Source organism: Triturus cristatus, chromosome 10, assembly GCF_964204655.1.
Source record: "Triturus cristatus chromosome 10, aTriCri1.1, whole genome shotgun sequence".
Classification (NCBI taxonomy): Eukaryota; Metazoa; Chordata; class Amphibia; order Caudata; family Salamandridae; genus Triturus; species Triturus cristatus.
Genome location: NC_140593.1, coordinates 455,071,326 through 455,088,991, shown reverse-complemented (window position 1 = coordinate 455,088,991; position 17,666 = coordinate 455,071,326).

Here is a 17,666-nt window from a genome sequence, read left to right as displayed (position 1 = left end):
AAAAGGATATTAGGGTAGATCCCCATCTTATTAATGAGCGCTGGACAACTGATCTCGTAAATCTAGTGCCTGTCACTAAAGCTATTGAAAAGGCGCAAGCCCCCGATGGGGTTCCAATAGATATGTTCAAGCACAATGTAGATTTTTGGGCTCCATTAGCTACAATTGTCTTGAGAGCAGTAGTCAGGGGTGATCTTATTAAGCCTTGGAGAGAAGCTTTCATAGTACCAATTTACAACAACGGTGAATTAACCAGATAATGCAAAAGATGGGGGCAGGCTGTGAACCGATTTTAAGATTTGCTAAAACATTAGGCAATAAACCGATTAAGAAGAAGATCCAGCTCTATAAGAGAAAGTGTCTTTCAGCGAGTACATATGAAGCGGGAGTCTGGGGCCACATTGTCCCTGGGAAATTACTGATTACCAAAAATAAATTTAGTGTTGGCTTCAATCCATTCCCAAAGTCACCTCGAGCCTTATCTCACACTTGGAACTAGGCACGGGCTTTTTGGAGGATCACATTGGTATGGCACTATTATTATTATGGCTGAAGTTATGGAGTACTCGTAAGGCAGGATTTTTAAGGCAGATGTTGGAAGAATGCCTAAATTTAGTTAATATGACCACCATTCCATGGCTGGCATACATTAAAAACACTTTTTATAGTTTGGATATAGTCACCTCTTTCATTTGCCTGACAGTATTGGCCAACAAACTAAGAAATGGTTAAACATACATTTTGATCATATAAGGAAGAGATTAGAATTGGGCGGTCTCTTAAAATGGGCTCATATATTCGCTACATGCTAATTTTTACCACTTCAGACATACAACTTTATTTATCCTAGATCACTAATCCTGGGAATAGATTTTATGTGACCAGGCTGAGATTGAACATGGCCCATTTTTGAGTGACCTTTCCTCTAGGAGGCACTTGGTTTGCCTCTCTTCCATGCTGCCCAAGTGATGCTGTCTCCGCCCAATCCACTGTGCACTTTATGCTCTTTTGCACTCTGTACTGCTTAAGAGTGCCTTTCTTACATCCAATTCTTTTGCACAAGCACTTTACCTCCTATAAAGAAGGGCTGGTATATTTGCAAAGTTTAGCTTCGCCTGACATTTGTTTTACCATACTCAGTTATATTGTTACTGCTATGAAGTCAAAGAAAAATTATGCATCTTAACTATAATATGTGGAGACCTTTTTATTATGGTGTTTTAAATTAATTTTTATTTATTAATGTTTCATCTTATTCTTGCTGATTGTTGTGAATGTATTTTATACTTTGTGCTTTTATGGTTAGACTTTTTGGCCGAATAAAGATTTGACTTTGATTTTGAGAAGTTCTGCAACTCTACATACTGCAAAATGCAATTTGTGAATAGGACCCATGAGTTTCTCTCTGAAGAAAGCAATTGGGCCTTTTTTATTAATACAATAGCCCTTTAAATATCTTTGTTTCAAAAGATTACTTACAATTATTTTACATTTAAACACCATCCTAGCCAAACAAAAGGTCACACCCATGACTCTCAGTGCCACTATCAGGCACTGATCCATTAAGCACCAAGGTTCTGTATACAGCAGTGCTTACCAAACTTTTCAGAACCATGACCCAATCTTTTGAACAAGCTTTCATGATCCACCAACTGTTAATGGACATGAGGCAGGGAGTTAAAACTATGTAGCACATAAACAATAATGTGTGGAAATCAGACTTCCTGTGAATATTTATCATTTGTGCATCACCAAGTAAAGTGTCTTGATTTAATTTGATGCTATTAAACTATCTGCTTCCAGCACACTTCAGAGTTACAGAAAATGTGGTTAATTGTTGCTTTCCTAACAGTGGATTTACAAGTATTTGAAAAAAACACATCCCGCACCCTTTACTTTCACACTCCCTGTACTCCAGCAAGATTGTCTCATTATTCACTTTAAAAACTCCTCTCACTCTGCCATCAGACAAAGAAAAGTAAACATAAATCCCCAAGTTAAAAGAATAAGCAGCAATGTCTCAGAAGACACAGCCTGGCATTTGACATCTGTCTTTGAAGCGCAGTAAATGAGACAATAATCAGAATTTAAAGTAATCCTTATTTATAGGTCGGACTTACCCGATCCACCAAAAAACAGCTCAGGACCCACAGTTTGGGAAACACTGGTGTGAAATACAATATTACGTGGGATAAGGTACCCCTTGTCGTACATTATAAAGATTTTGTAAGTCACCAAAGAGTTTTGTGAACATATAGAGGAACGAGGCAGCATTCCTTTATGGGTCATGGAACCCTGGGGTGACTTGCAATATCCTTTTAACGTAAGTGGGAGGTTATTTTATTTGTTATACTAAATGGTTACACCTTCATCCTTTACCACAAGCCGCTCACATCTAAGGTGGATTGCTCTTTCATATTAATGTGCTAGTATGGTTGCATTAAGAACAAAAGAAGAATATGTAGTATGAAATTAAGAACATCAAAAAGGCGGTTAGTAATTTGCTGCACAACGATATTGAATCAGTTTAACATAAATCGGCTTAAAATATATTATAGCTCAGAATTTGTAGAAACATGCAGAAATATACTATATTTCACGTTATGAACAATTCAAAAATGAACATGTTGCAATCAGTACTTTTTCCTGAATATTTTAGAAAAACGACCAGAAAAACGAAAAGGCAGTTCTCATTTTTCTTATATAAACTGCAGCTATAATTATGCTTTTCAACCTGCCTTTCATCTTTGCTGCTTGCTCTAGCAGGCATTGCAACGTCACAGCACAACTTCAATAACTGACAGGTGAGCATCTGCAGGTGACTACAGACAAAGGTGTCAGAACTCTGATATTAAAATTCGAAATTGGCTTGTATACAGAGATTGCAGTCTCCCCTGTATTATAATTTATTATTGAAAACAGGTCCTTACAAGTTTTTACATTCACCGAAAATAGGAGATAACAAGAGCCAGAATGAAAATAGAGTTTTATGTTTTATGGTGAATATTTTTTTCCAGCTCCATTGGCATTACTTCTGCTGTGTAATAAAAGGTTAATATTTATTGCGTTATTGCGTTTAAACTCCTCTCTATATAAACCTTTTGGATAAACCCTTTGGAAATGTTATTTCAAATTGATAGCTGTTCAGATGTCGACGTCATAAATGCTTATCAACACCAAATCTCTGGGCAGACCAAAAGCCAATCTCATTTTGTTTCTTTCATCCACAACCATATGATGAAGAGTCTTACACCTTTTCTTTTAGAGTACAAGTACTCAATGGTAGCAATGAAGAAAATACAATATGACGTCATCAGAAAATGCTTTTCAAAACAGATGTTTATAGGTGACTTTAAGTTCACGTCTAGATATTTACTGAGGTAGAGAGAAAAAGACAGTAAGCGAAAGAGACTAGGACAAAGCAAGAGAAAAAGAAAGACTGAGACAACGATAGAGATAGAGAGAAAGGGAGAGAAGGCAAGGTACACTAGTATATATATTTTGGTGTAAATTTCTATTGAATATACTTTTCTCAGAGATAAGAACAACCCTAAGATACCATCTATTTACTACAAGCATTATATTTGCTATGCTTAACTTTCCCTCTTGATAAAACATTTAGAAATGTTGTTTCAATATGATCGCCATTCATATGCCTGAATCTTGATAGATTACTCTAGTATACCAGTTATACTTCTAACCAGGTTACCTACAATGTCCTTTTAGAGTTTAGACCCACTACATTCAGATGCTCTACACTACAAGGGCCTCCTGTTCAAGTTGAATATAGTTATGACATGCCCTCTGAAAAGGATAGTCAAACAGGGGCCGTATTACAGACTGCACCCCAGGCGCGCAACAGGCATGCGTGCCTGCTTTGCGTTCCCCCTGGGCACGTTGTTAACACAGAAGGAGCCACAGATGCTTGTGCAGCCTCTTTTCTCACATAGAAAGTACCGGCACACATATAGCGCCAGCGCTTCCTCAAGCGGGCTGCCGCCTGCACAGAGAAACATGGATCAGCTTTTAAACAGCGGCTCTGTATTTCTCTTGAATGAGCTGCCATTGGGGCAGCACAAGTTCGCGGCTGCTCTTAGGGCAGTGCATTCTACATGATAGGATGCCCTATCTATAATACGGCTCCAGGTGTTTATAGGTAGATTCAACCTTCCACTTACAAATACTGAAGTAGGAAATGGAAATAGAGAGAGAACTAGGAACTGACAGAGAGAGAGATTGTGTTCTTATTTGGGGTATGATTTGTTGCAAGACGTTTTTACAACAGATATTGGGAACAATACATCACCTGCTATTTCATATAGTTTCATACACATGATGCTTAATCTTCTTTCAGAATAAAAACATTCTCAACTAATTCTGCTGGCTTGCATGGCTGCATGGAGTAGTGGAAAAAAGGAGCAATCAATATTTTTGTGCCAATCATATAGATGTCTGAGTCAAAAATGGGAGTCGGTGACTTTAGATGTAGCTAGCCATACGATATTAAAGTGGCAGACACTTGCACTATAGGGGGCTTAGAAGGTGTGCACCTTGGCGGTGTTAGGGGTTATTAGAGCTCTGGAGTGTTGGGAGCTCCAGTGAAACACATTGAAGTGTCTCAGGGCTCATAATGGCCAGCACAGGCCTCGTGCTCCAACATTCCAATGTTTGATTCTGTTTCGCCCTTTTAAATTTAGATCATTCTATTCTCAGTGGGTGTAATGTTCTCAGTGCCTTATACCCCTTCTGTGCCGGGCTATACTTGTTGTTTAAGGCCCTCTCCCTTGTTAGAGGATTCAGGGCATTTAGCAACTTGTATAGCCCTGGGCTGTAGGCTATACGGCCATATCGGGTAGCTTTACATAGAACTCATTTGAATTACATTACATTAGAACAGAAAGGAATTACATTATATTACATCACAACAGACAAGAACAACATTCTTCCTATCTACACTATCTTCAGCATGACCATTGCTCAACAGGGGAATTGGATAAGCTGTGTTGATAACTTGACTGACAGCGTAAAATGTAATCTGATAGCTACACTGAAACATTTGAGTTGATTCCAGAAATAGCACTAGAGCTGACAAAATACATTTTAGTTTCTGCAGCTTTCTGTTGCATTTCTATACTCACATTGTTCACCATTATCTTCATGGCATTGGCAATATCCAGTACCTATGGAAATCACTGAATTTAAGATTAGGCATTTCACTGTTGTAAATGCACGAGGTGAAATTCACAAAGACACAAGTATGAGGAGTAGTTATCCTGTAACACTATTTCAAATACTCATAAATACAATTCACAGAAGTATTGGTGGATAATTCTGCCAATGTTAACCTGGTCTCTCATGTGCAGATGTTTCTGCCATGGCTGTGGATGTCTCTGCACACATACATCTACTTCTTAGGTGCAAAAGTTGAATTGACAAGGGACAATGGTTGGACAATGGATATTCCACTTCAAAAGGGAGGGGTAAAGGGAACAATCAAGGAATGGAACAGGAAGGTAGATGCAAATTCAATAATCCTCCTACAAAAGGATCAGTTGTAGTTCACAAAAGGTACACACACATGCACAAGTATCACTACAACCCAAGCACTCAAATCTGCTTCAATCCGGCCTTGAAGTAAGTCACACACCACACATGACCACTCACAGGTGCTGAAATTGAGTCACACACAAATCAATGGAGGCTGGGAATAACCAGCACAAGTCAAACACCAAAAACTAGGTAATTCTACACATTGCAGGCACATGACTCATCTCACATTATTTACAACTCTGTACATGCTGAAAGACACATCAAAACACATTGCATGTCTCAAACAGACAAACACACACACACACAGGCACCCACACACAAAATGGCACACAGCACTACCAATACACACAAAATAAAATGCCCCTTGCCCCAAAACTGAATAAAATACACCCCAACAATGAAATACCGAATAATCACAGGCTAAACATTTTCCATATACATACACAGTCACCCCTCATTACTTGTGTTTAGATAATTGCACTGCACACATGTATATCTTTGATACCTACAAACCTTTGATGTATATTTCTAACCAAACAAATGTATCCCAGAAGGACTTGCGGCCTGTACGTGATGTATGGCACATAGTTTTCCAACCATGACTTCAGGCATTTACTCTTTGCTCTTCCTCCGTTGGCAAATTTTTATGCCTATACTACTGAGATCACTGTAAAGAGAGGAGTTCTCTGCCCGTCACACGCAACTAGCAATTATGCAGTGAAAGTGAGAACACAACCTTTCCTAATTCTTCCTTCAAGAGGGGGATGAATGCACCTCCATGCTACTGCTGCTAATTTATTGAGTGTCTCCAAAATGTCTGAGAAGACGGAAGTATCTCAATACCATCTCAGAGAAATTGGAGCAGATTGGACATGAAGTACTCCAACATTTCCCTTAGATGTATGAAGGGCCTTGTAGGCTTCTGGTGATAAATGCATGCTTGGCCTTATGGGAGGACTTGCCAGGTGTTATAATGCAGTAGGTGTTACTGCTCGCAGAGGTTGGGAGTTTCACTGAAACAATATTCATATTTTTTCTTTTAGGTATTGCCCATTGCATTTGATTTATTCATTTATTCAAATGTGTGTTCTTATTCATTATAAATGCATATTGGTCAGAACAGTAAAATTATTGCAGTGTGCTCAAATACATGGTTTAATGTTTGTTTCAGTATAATCTTATAACTTGATTCTCCAGTTATTTTTTTCTAAACAGTAAACATGGTTTCACAGAAACCTAGCGAAGTGAAAGGGCATTAGGAAGCCTAAATGCAGTGCTTTTTTCAATAGCATTCTGCAAAATCTAAGTAGAGTATAAAAGCTGCATTTGAATGGTATTAGGAATCTTTGCTTCCAGGGCAATACAAGTTAAGGGTCGAACAGATGAGACACCTTGCTCTTTCTGAAAGCTGAAGAAAGGAACACTGAGTTTATAGGTGGACACTTGAGCCTGCCTGGAAAAATCCTAGCTGCTGAGAGCAGAGACAAAAACAATCTGTCTTCTTTCGGAGATATGTGGGTGATAGCAAGGCCATCTAAGAAACCTTCAAAGGCCCCTTTTGGTGCTAACTGAGTAGCCATGGGGCTCATTACGATGGCGTAACGATCGCCACCGCCGAGCTGACGGTGGCGACTGTTACACCATCGTAACGACAAATACCCCCTTCGATATTATGATAGCGGTGGGGATTGCGGTGGATACAAAGTCTGTCTGCCCCTTTTCCATCGGTCGGCAATTGTTCTGAATGCCGGCCGGGTGGTGCTGGGCCAGTAATATGGTGGTGGTGCCTGGCAGGCACCGCCAGCCATATTATGATGTGGGTGGTATACTGGCCCTTCCATGGCAGCGATGCCGCCATGGAAGGGCTGGCGGGGATTGGGTTTGGGGGCCTGCTGCGGGCCCCCGGGAGGTTGGGGGGTGCACTTAGGGGGTACTACAGGTACCCCCCGGCAGTTCCCTACACCAAGTGGCAGTCACTGCGTGGTGCCTGCCACGTGGTGCATGGAAATGCTGTGCATGCCCTTTTACCATTGCAGACTGTGCTTCAGCCAGCAGCATTGTCCGCAATGGTAAAAGGCCAGGATGTGCCCGCCAGTATGGCGGGTGCATCCTAATTGGGCTGGTGAGACTGCTGCGGTCGGTCCCATCTCTGTTATGGTCTTGAGGTTCCGTGTGGGACGGAACGACACTTTTGAGTGGTGACGAATATGGATGAGTTGGGTATCTACGAACCGCAAATAACGAGTATAGTGGGTGTACGCAGTTTCGCTACGCAACCACGTATGGTTCGTCTTATTATTGGGTTTATTCATCTGAACCCTCGGGTTCCATTTTAGATACGGCATCCATTTTGTTTCTTGCCCTCAAGTAGCCAGCGAACGGACTTTTGTCCGCTTCGTGACCCTGGGACTCTCAAGCTTACACGAGAGACACGTGTTCCTTTGAGTATGACTTTTATGATGAGGGAAACGACACGACGAAGGCAGATGGCCCCGCTCAAGGCTCATCTTGCCGTGCCGGTCTATAGTTTCAGCCATGCATACATTAGACACGGTGTCTCTGATCCCGTTATCAAGTTTCCTTCATTACTCCTAACACTCTTCTTTAACCTGTTGTGCATCCTTGTCCTTTCTTTGCATCTGTTTTTGTCCCTTCTCCTAATGTGTTTACGATCAGGATGGAATGTGTTTTATTGCAGAGAAGATATGTTTTTACAGTTGGGAACTGGCAATACTGTGGTAATCATGTTCCGGCCTCCTGAAACATGAACGCGACCCTTTTGAAGTTTATTGTGGGAACTGAGTTGTAATCTTTGTTCACCATATTGTTCTATGGGAAAAACGTGTATAAAAGGAGCGATCCACTTTTGCAAATTGAAGCAGTCTCCGAGAACCTACACGCTGTGTACTTCTTGTGACCTCTGTATCCCTGCAGTAAATAAACGCTGATCTCTGACGTCGCTGGAAGTGTCCCGTGTCTCTGTGTTTGGTACGCCAGAACAGGTAACCCACGAAGGTTTCAGGTGTTGTTCCCTGGCACCGCTGGGTCTTAGAAAAACCCAGTCCTTCAGTTGGCGCCCAACGTTGGGCTCGACATCATTGGTACCGGTCCAAAGCCCGACGATCGTGAGGAACTTCGTGTGAAATCTCCGAGGGAAGGTGCACCCCGCTTCATCGATCCAGTTGTCGAGATAAGTGGCCCGACGTCTTTTCCCGCGAAGATCCCCGCCTCCTGACGGCTGCGACGGACTGATGCCCTGACTGTCGACCTGTTTTTGGCGCCTGGCGTAGTCCTTTGTACGGCGAGACGATAGACGGGCCTTCCTGGTGACGCCATTGTTCTTTCAGTTAAGTATTTGTGGGTCGCTCCCTGTGTTCCTTTGTTGTTTACATGGTACCATAGCATTTGTGGTTCTTAGTTGTTGGGTTTTATTTGACGATTGCAATTGCCAAAAACCGAGGGTCTCGCAAACTTTTTGCGAGGATATCGTAAATTCGATAGCCCTTGAAGTTTGTAAACTTGGTTAGTGTGCGCGATGCCTAGCCGTAGTACTTTGTTTGGGTTTCTTAAATGTTGCAGAATGGATTCCCGGCTGGAGGATTCATGTCCGATACCTCCGGTTGGAACTCCAATTTACGAGCTCTATAGCCGCCATGGCGTAGGTCCTATCGTGTATAATGAATATTGGGTCCGCTACACTAAACATGATGGCGTTCTTAGTTGGCCATCTCATGGTAGTTTCGAAACTGCCGTTTTAGATAATTTGGAAGCTAAACTGTTTAAAAAGAAGGCTAGGCCGGCCATGTTTGATTCCTTCCGGTTGTGGCGGAAAGAGGCCAAGCAGAAAGAAATCAAGCAGAGTAAGAAAAATAAAAGAGAAGGCGTTATTGCGGTGATGCAAGATGCTGAACAGTATCAGAGAGACAAAGATGAGAAAGAGCAGGAAGTTAGTGCTAGACTTCATCATATGGCGGTGGATAAGTGTTATCCGGTGCTACCGCCTAACAATGATAAGTCAGGAGAAGAAGCGGTAGAGGATTCGCTATTGTCTTATCTGTTGAAATCACCACCTCCCTATGCTCCCGATACTCTGGGTCCCGTGATTCTACCTCTTCCTCCACCTGCTGTTTTGGCGGCTGCTGGTCAGCCCGCTGTTCCTCCCGCTCTCCTGAATCCCCTTGTGCCACAGATCGTTCCTCCTCTTTTACCGGCTTCTCTTCCTACTGCGCCTTTTCAAGTCCCTCCTCAGTCTGTTTTTCCTGCTACTCCTGGTGCCGCGTCTACTCCTATTGTCTCCACCCCTACTGTCGCCGCGCCTGGATCTTCTTCCTCTTCTCCTTCTGTTCGTAGTCGTCTCTTGACTGCTGTTGCTTCTCTTTATTCTCCGCTTTTTGGGCCAATACTCGGCTCGACTCTTTCAGATGTCGCTCAGAGGCGCAGCCAGCTTCCTGATGATAGAGAACGCGAATCGCTGGTAAAAATGGCACGTAAATGGATTTGTAATCCTGTTAAATATCCTTCGCGTGTAGTGTTTGACACATTTTCTCAGTTTAATGCGCCCACTCAACGATTCGTGTTTGAGGAATTGTGTAAATCGTTGAAGGAGGAGTGGGATCATGATGTGGTAGATACTGTACCGTCTGAGGTTTCTGAGCTCCAGCATCGGTTCACAACTGGTGTGATTGTAGGTGACAAGGTTCGAGAAGCTCTAGAACGTCTGTTATCATTTCGATGTACAGTGCAACCTCGAGCATTGTTTAAGGAGGAGACGGCAGCATGGATGGCACAACCTGGTCAATATCCAATGCGGGAAGTCCCCCCAGTGTGGATGCCAGGTGATCCTAATGCTAACCCTGCTGTCCCAGGCCGTTTTCAGAGAGTGTGGATACACCTCCCTTGGAAACGATCGGAAGTCTTACAGGTGAAGCAAACTTTGCCTGATCCCCGTAAAAATCCAGCAGGTTATTATAAGGAGCTGTCCCAATTGGTGGATGCTACTGTTATGAACCTAGCTGATATTGATATGTTGTTTGGTAATGTAGTGCCTCAGCCGATTTGGGCGAAAATTCGTCACGAGAATCACGTGGCTGAGTTAGGCGGTGACTGGGCTGCCCTTACAGCGGCAGACGCTCAGCAAGTCGGTGGGGCTAAGCCTGAGCAGCTTATTGTGGCGTTGCCCCAGAGGATTATTACTCTTATGAAAACGCTTATGCCGGCGATGCGCGTTAATTGGGACAAGCTGTCCGCGTGCAAGCAAAAGAGGGATGAAAGCGTTTCCGATTTCTTTACGAGATTTGAGGAAGCATTTGTCGATCATAGTGGCCAGGACATGGGCTCAGAGGGTGGTCAGCGGCTGTTTGTTGATAAGTTTGTGTCGAACTTGTTGCCCGACCTTAGCAATAAGTTGAAAAATTCTGAGAGTTCGTGGGCTGTTTCTACCACTGCTCAAATATTGGCTACGGCCCAATATTACGAAAATAGGGAAAAGGAGGAAAGTGAACGTGCAGATAAGAAGACAAAGGATCTTAAAACTAAGGTCTTATTGCAGCAAGCGTATCCTCCGCGTTCACATTTCAATGATTCACAACAGCCAAATCGATCGCAATCACAGTTCTCTAGATCGCAGACGCGAAATGACTCTCCCGCACCTCGTTTTGTGTTGGGATATAATCAATGTGCGTACTGTCGAGGGGAGGGCCATTTGAAGTTTAATTGTCCGGTTCTCCGTGATAGGAATAATGGTGTGTCAGCTCGAGGAGGTCGTGGTGGTCCTCAACAAGCTTCACGTGGTAGAGGTCGTGGAGTTACTCAGAATCAGGCCGAGCGTTTTGCCACTTCCTCAGACTCGCAGAATTGTTTCGATCGACGCGATCTCTCGTCTGGTAGATCTGCACAGTATCATGTGGATGACTGTTACGTTGAGCGTGATGTTGATACGGATGGTATCTACTAGGACAGCCATAGACGAAGGAAGGGAGAAGTATCAGTTCCGGTTGATCAGAGAGGGCCTTATGTTGAAGTAGCTACATTGGGCATCGTTGAGCCTTTTCTGTTGGACACTGGTGCAGCAAAAAGTTCCATTATGCATTCGAAACTCCCTGGCGCGCCTTTGTCTGGCTTAACGAATGTTTCCGTTGGATTCTCTGGCGCCCCCGTTAGCAATCCAGTTTCTAGCCCCTTGCCCCTTACGATTGGGTCTCATGAGTTAGAAGCTCCTTTGATTTTGACTACTGGTTGTGGTGAGAATCTTTTGGGTTTGGATTTGTTGAAGAGGTTACATGCGACTTTGTACTGCTCTCCTACGGGTGTGGAGCTTACGTTGGGTGAGAATGTGATTTCTCCTATGTATCTATCGATCGATAAGCTCCCACCGGAATTGAGTTCTCTTCCGGTTTCTTTGTGGGCAACAGGTCCCAATGATGTGGGCCTGTTGGATATCCCACCTTATGTTGTGCAATTGAAAGTTGATGCGCGCTTACCACGCATACCACAGTATCGTATTTCCCTTGATGGTGAACGGGCACTATTAGCGATCATTTATGATCTGATCGGTAAAGATGTTATTGAGGAGACACGAGGTAACGTGTGTAATAGTCCCGTGTTGCCTATTCTGAAACGAACTGATCCGTCCAAGCCTCCCGTGTACCGTCTAGTTATTGACTTACGGGAAGTCAATAAAATTGTTGTCCCGCAGTTTCCTGTGGTTCCAGACATTACAGCTTTACTGACTCTGATTCCAGCCTCTGCATCATGGTTCTCGGTAATAGATCTGAAGAATGCGTTCTTTAGCATTCCGATTGCTGAGGAAAGTCGTGATTTGTTCGGATTTTCGTTAGGAGGTCGCAGTTTCCGGTTCAAACGCGCGCCTCAAGGCTATTGTGAGAGCCCATCGATATACAGCCAAGCTCTTAAAAGTCAACTAGATGCATTTGTGCTGCCGACTGGTGCGGCTTTGATTCAGTACGTTGACGATCTGTTGGTGGCTGCAGATACTGAACAAATTTGCAAGATTGCTACTGTGTCACTGTTACAGCATCTCTGTGACTTACACCACAAAGTGTCACCTTCTAAATTGCAATATTGTTGTCAAGAAGTTACCTACTTAGGTCACTTATTGTCAAAGGCGGGAAGAAGGTTGACCCCTGAAAGAATCGCAGCAATTGCTCGAATGACTGTGCCAACAACTCAGAGAGATGTGCGTGCCTTTTTGGGTATCACGTCATACTGCAGACAGTGGATTCCGAATTTTTCACTGTTAGCGAAGCCATTGATAGCTCTCACGTGCAAGGATGTTTCGACTCCTTTGCCGTGGACGGAGGAATGTCAGAAAAGTTTTTCTGAACTACGTGATGCGCTGTGTTCGGCTCCCGTGTTAGGTACTCCTGATTACAGCAAGCCATTCACATTATACGTTCACGAGAGGGAAGGTTGTGCGTTGAGTGTTTTAACGCAACAATTTGGCGACAAGCAGCGCCCGTGTGCATATTTTTCCTCGACCTTAGACCCGGTAGCTAGAGCGTTGCCAAGTTGCTTGAGGGCGACAGCGGCAGCAGCGGCGTCTATTCGACAGTCCGCAGGTCTTGTTATGGATAATATGCTCATGGTGATGGTTCCGCATGCAGTTGATACTCTCTTGAATCGGACAAAGACTCAACATCTGACGAGTGCAAGGTTGTCTGGGTACGAGCTGACCCTTTTGGCAAGTCATATACAGATCAAACGTTGTAATGTACTGAATCCAGCGACATTGTTGCCGATTAATATGGAATCAGATGATGTGCCACCACATGATTGTTATTTACGAACTGAGGAGGAAACAAAAGGTCGTGTGGACTTGAAAAACACTCCCTTGACAGATCCCGATGGTACCTTGTATGTGGATGGGTCGTGCTTTAAATTGCCGAATGGTGATGTGACGACTGCGTATGCTGTAGTAACGTTGAGCACGGTTGTAGAAACTGCGAGATTGAATCAGAATTCAGCACAAGCTGCAGAGTTGATCGCATTGACAAGAGCGTGCGTTTTGTCTAAAGGAAAGCGAGTGAATGTGTTTACCGACAGTCAGTATGCATTCGGTGTTGCGCATAACTTTGGAAGATTGTGGAGAGAAAGAGGATTTATGACATCGCATGGTACGAAGATCCAGCATGGACAGCTCGTGAATGACCTTTTGGATGCACTTACACTGCCTAAACAAGTGGCGATTGTTAAATGTAGTGCACATCGGAAAGTGACGGATGATGTCGGTCGTGGTAATGCATTTGCGGATGAGATTGCTAAGGAAACGGCTAAGGATCTTGCGACCCGAATGTATGTCACGAGTTCAGTAAGGTGGCCGACAGAGAATGGTATGTGTGAAAATACTATTGAGAGTGTGAAAGCAATTCAGAACGAAGCTACTAAAGCCGAGAAGACTAAGTGGAAAGAAAGTACGGGAAAGTTGGATATGCATGGATGTTGGGTTGACCTGACGGAATGTCAGAGGTGGATGTTACCAGATGCGTATGTATTAGCTGTTGTGACAATGGCTCATGGGTTGTCACATATTAGTGCGAAAGGAATATGTAGGTTCTTGTCCCCTGTATGGAGAAATGAGGGTATTGCTAAATGTGCCGAGAGAGTGGTTAAGAATTGTATGGTGTGTTTGATGCACAATCCTGGCAAGGGTACCCCCACTCCACCTGGTCATTTTGCTCCTCCTGTTTGTCCCTTTGAGGTTATCCAGCTGGACTTTATCCATATGGAGAGATGCAATAACCTAAAGTATGTTTTGGTTGTGGTTTGTGCGTTCTCCAGATGGATTGAGGCCTATCCTCTTAAGGATAACACTGCCCTGTCCACAGCAAAAATCCTGCTGAAGGAATACTTTCCTCGGTACGGAATGCCACGGATTGTATGGTCGGATAATGGGAGTGAGTTTGTGGGAAGTGTAATGCAGAGTGTGTGTAAGGGCCTTGGAATTCGTCAGAAATTCCATAGTGCTAATCATCCTCAGGCAGCGGGTTTGGTTGAAGGGTACAATGGTACCCTGAAACTGAAACTCGCCAAGATTCAAGCTACGACTGGTCTATCGTGGCCTGATGCCTTGCCTCTGGCTCTCCTATCGACCAGAGCGACCGTACACTCTCGAGTAGGGCTTAGCCCATATGAGATTGTGTTCGGCCGCCCTGCGAATATTTGGGGGGTCCCGAGACCAAGGGCCTTTGATAGTCTTGAGTATCCAATGTTAATTGATTACTTGCATGATTTGACCACTAAACTACGGTTAATCCATCAACAGGTCTTTGAAGCTCTACCGGCGCAGACAGAGGGTCCTGGACACCAGCTCCGGCCAGGGGACTGGGTTGTTACCCGAAATTTTGGTCGGAAGCGTAACTTGGAGCCAAGATTTGTAGGACCCTTCCAAGTCTTATTGACGACGAGGACTGCGGTTCGGCTGGAGGGCAGGAAAAACTGGGTACACGCCAGCCACACGAAGAAGGTACCGATCCCCTTACCAACGGAAGGTTGGGTGAGGACTGGGATTTCGGCAACAGAAACTGAGACTCCTTTGCACTTTGTGCTGTTTAGCGACGCTCAACCTAGGGGCAATGATTTGTCACTGCCAAACCCACATGAAGAGTCATCGGTAGCAGAGAGCCAAAGGTCTGACTCGTTGTCCATTTCATCGAACACTGTTGCGCCAGCTGAACAATTGTTTGTAGAGCAAACTCAACCTGGAAGAAGCCGATATTTTCTTCGTTCAAGGACTAATAAAAATTAGTTGTATATTTGCTTTTTGATGTTATGAACATTATGGACAATTATATCCTTTCTTTTTGAGTTTTTATGTGCTGTCCCGCGGCTAAGAGATTTGTGATCTGAGCTTTTCGAGGAAACCTCTCCATCCGGGTCACCGTAGGGCCGTGCGGGTACTCCTTTCTGTTTAGCAGGTTTCTGACGCTAGGTTGGTTACTTTTGTCGATTCCTGGGAACTCCTGGGGATTGATAATCGCTTCTCAGAACGAAGTGCGTCAAGTACGTCACAGACGGTTTGTAGAGGATGGCATTCTCTAAGCTGTTGGAAGTAGAAAGGATGTCGGCGCAGAGATCAGAATTAAGAAGAGTTGTATGTACAAAATGTTTTTTGTTTCAGGTGTTCCTACTGTTCCTGACCGTATCTATGTTATTGGTGGGTGGAGTATATTTTGGAGTACAGTTGTTATTACCTTCTGTTTCACCTACCCTTTCTCCTAAACTAAGCTCCCTCACCACTGTTTCCCCACATTCTTTTCATCCTCTGCCTCAACATGAACAGGTTAGACGTGCGGAGTTCATGAATAACTCCTTTGTTCAACTTCTACATCAGCATCAGTTGGTGATGAACACTACCAATTGTTGGGTGTGTGGGTTAATGCCACATACCATGGATAGGGGTATTCCGTATTTGGTCCTTCCCTACAGTTCCCAGGGTTCGGCTCGAGCATTCCAAACTATGTTCCGTAGTGCACTAGATTCCTACCCCAGTCGAGAGCCACGTTCTGCCAATTTTGGTCCTGGGCCGTATCACAAACCTTTGGCGATAGCGATAGCGGATTTAGATAGAGATGTTTTTGATGCATCGCTTATCCCAAGTGAGGAGGTACAGGCTTATAAGGATCTGAGCGAGGCTGAGTATAGTACGTCAGTGGGTGATAGACAGCTTAAGAGCTCGTCCCCAATATGGATTGTACCACACCTCGGTAATTTCTGCTTGAAAGGTTTGGGTCGAAATCCGAGAGCACAACTTGGGAACAGTGCTTGCACTGACACGTATGTTCTGCCGATGCTCTCTTCCCCTGTTTTTCTGACCGCTAAGGGCACTTATTTTGTATGTTATGAACGCGCATATACATGGTTACCCTGTGATTTTTCGGGTACCTGTTATATTGCGAATCTTTTACCACCGACTTTCACTGTCGCCTCAGATTATCACAAAACTAGAGTTGTGAGAGGTGTTATTAGCAAAGAGGATACTGCCGGTCAAGAAGCAGGAGACTTCTTTAAGGGTTTCTTGCCGTTTTGGGGACCTATGGTTAATAGTAGGAACTTAAGACAACTGACACGTGTAGTAGAATCGACTGCTAATATTACTGCAAGTGCCCTTGGTAATCTCACAGCTGAACTTCAGGCGGATAGACTCATGACGTTGCAGAACCGTATGGTTCTAGATGTTGTTCTCGCAGATAGAGGTGGTGTGTGTAAAGTTATCCATTCGAGTTGTTGCATTTTTATTCCTGACAATGCTCCAACTGTCTACCAAGCCATCTCGAAGTTGCACAAGATTTCCGAGTCCATACACGTGGACGAAGGTAATTGGACGCTTCTAGGATGGTTTTGGGGCCTGATGTCAACTTGGGATTGGAAGATTCTGATGATCGTAGGGATTGTTGTAACATTTCTGTTCACGTGTTGCCTTTGTGTACAGTGTGGTCCTGCCTTATGTGGCCTATGTGCTACAACGTGTATGAGACGACCATCCGTTACCAAGGAGACGTTGATGAATAGAATGATGTTCCAGCAGCAACTGAACGATCTGATGAATATTGAAGTAGATTCTGATCTTGACTAGTGCTTGCCTACATGAGGGCAAAAGGAGCGTCTGAGGTTCCGTGTGGGACGGATTGAAACTTTTGAGTGGTGACGAATATGGATGAGTTGGGTATCTACGAACCGCAAATAACGAGTATAGTGGGTGTACGCAGTTTCGCTACGCAACCACGTATGGTTCGTCTTATTATTGGGTTTATTCATCTGAACCCTCGGGTTCCATTTTAGATACGGCATCCATTTTGTTTCTTGCCCTCAAGTAGCCAGCGAACGGACTTTTGTCCGCTTCGTGACCCTGGGACTCTCAAGCTTACACGAGAGACACGTGTTCCTTTGAGTATGACTTTTATGATGAGGGAAACGACACGACGAAGGCAGATGGCCCCGCTCAAGGCTCATCTTGCCGTGCCGGTCTATAGTTTCAGCCATGCATACATTAGACACGGTGTCTCTGATCCCGTTATCAAGTTTCCTTTATTACTCCTAACACTCTTCTTTAACCTGTTGTGCATCCTTGTCCTTTCTTTGCATCTCTTTTTGTCCCTTCT